The sequence below is a fragment of the Aplysia californica genome, unplaced genomic scaffold, assembly GCF_000002075.1.
Source record: "Aplysia californica isolate F4 #8 unplaced genomic scaffold, AplCal3.0 scaffold01580, whole genome shotgun sequence".
Classification (NCBI taxonomy): Eukaryota; Metazoa; Mollusca; class Gastropoda; order Aplysiida; family Aplysiidae; genus Aplysia; species Aplysia californica.
Window position 1 is genome coordinate 9,892 of NW_004798850.1, and position 1,696 is coordinate 11,587.

At 41.3% G+C, this 1,696-nt stretch overlaps 1 long non-coding RNA gene across 1 annotated transcript in view; it reads right to left on the bottom strand.

The window, feature by feature from the left end:
- The window catches only part of LOC118479054, an 11,868-nt gene that overhangs the window by 9,095 nt on the left and 1,077 nt on the right, over positions 1-1,696 (bottom strand). The window lies entirely within an intron of this gene.

A 1,696-nucleotide genomic window follows, 5' to 3' on the forward strand; every position in this document is an offset into this window, starting at 1 on the left:
CTCTCTCTCACACACACACACACACACACACACATACACACCAACCAACATACAGATTCCAATAACAATGAAAATCTCTCAAAGTAGGACAAGGAGCAAACAGCCTGAGAGAAACACATTGCTCTGTCTAATAAAACTTAAGATGTCACAAAATCACAAGCACGGGTGGTTTACACCAGTCACATTAAGCTCAAGAAATTCAAACATAAAAATGCCACTGTTTCTTCGTGTATTGTACATTTAAACTAGTTGCCGCAGAACGATGACGTATCCAGGTCAGTTGCCGCTAAAACATAATATAGAAGAATAATCATTCCGACCTCCTTAAACTTAAGGAGCTGATTTTTTTTTCCTTAAGGCGAAAGTAAAGCGTGACTTAAAATTAGATGGAACGTTGTTTTTTCTCTGTAGTACAACGCGAAGACAGAAGTATGCATTCCTTTGTTCATTCTCCAAGATCTCATTTTGTTTGCTAAAAACACAACATATCATTATATGAACAATGATAGTCATGTCGTGATGTGGGTTACAGGTGAAAAGAAATGTTGGTTGGCTGAGGAAAGGGGGCGAGGGGTGGGGGGGGGGGTGTGTGTGATAAAACGGCTTTAAGATATACGACCGGATTATGAAAACGTAAACAACCCACGACAAGCAACCCAAACAACGGGCTCGCTGATTGGTAAACAGATCTTCCTCATGAGCAAAATGTTTATGACGTGACAGGCCGTACATGACTCAACTGTGCTCTCAAACACTAAAAGGTTAAAAAAAAAACCTGCAGAGAGGAGATCCAAACCTCACTTCATATTACACAAACATTGAAATCTCCCTACATGGTCCGTTCCCTTGAATCAGTACCCAGTAAATTCTCCTTATTGTTAATCCTTATTGTTGTATTTGGAAATAATACTACCACTACTATAATTACAGCAGATGTAATTGCAATAATTTAGTGGGTATCTACGTTTTACAGTCTGCTCCGTGCGATTAAAGTCTGCAAGAAGTACAGGCGTTTCCTGGAATCACTATAAACGGCAATATAATCCTTACTACGTAAACATGCACTTTAAGAAATCCTAAAGCACCTTTTGCGTTGTTTCCAGACACAGATTTGCAAACACACAAAACCGACACAGAATGGAAAGACTGCCTAACGAGTCCAAGGCTGCTCACGTACTAAAGCATTGTTCCAGGTAAGACATGCAGCACCATCATCATTGCCTGAGCTTCTTCAGTTGCCTTGCGGCGCCCTGCTGCTGCCCACTGACTCATGCAAGAACGGTACCAGACGGTGTGAGGCATGTTTATATCAACGTGTATATATTTGATGTTCCGCCTCATATCCCGTCGGACACCGTGTGGTGTGCACACACCACAATATCATAACGCATGGACGTTTCAAGCTGATGTATATAATAATATACAGATCTAGTTGGGACTGAGGGGGGTCGAACAGAGTCCGGGATTTGTTCTGGCCGGTGCGCACACATCAAACGAAATCGACTTGATCGGCTTTTAGCCTCTACGTAATACGGTGCACCAAGCAAACAGTTGGTCCGCAACCTTTATGCGTCAATGGACTACGGTCTTGGTCACAGTGTGTAGTCATAATATCTAACATTTCTGTGGTGAAAAAAAAACAAAACTAAGCGATAAAGGAAATACTAATAAACGTGTATCAGAATCTTACAAAACA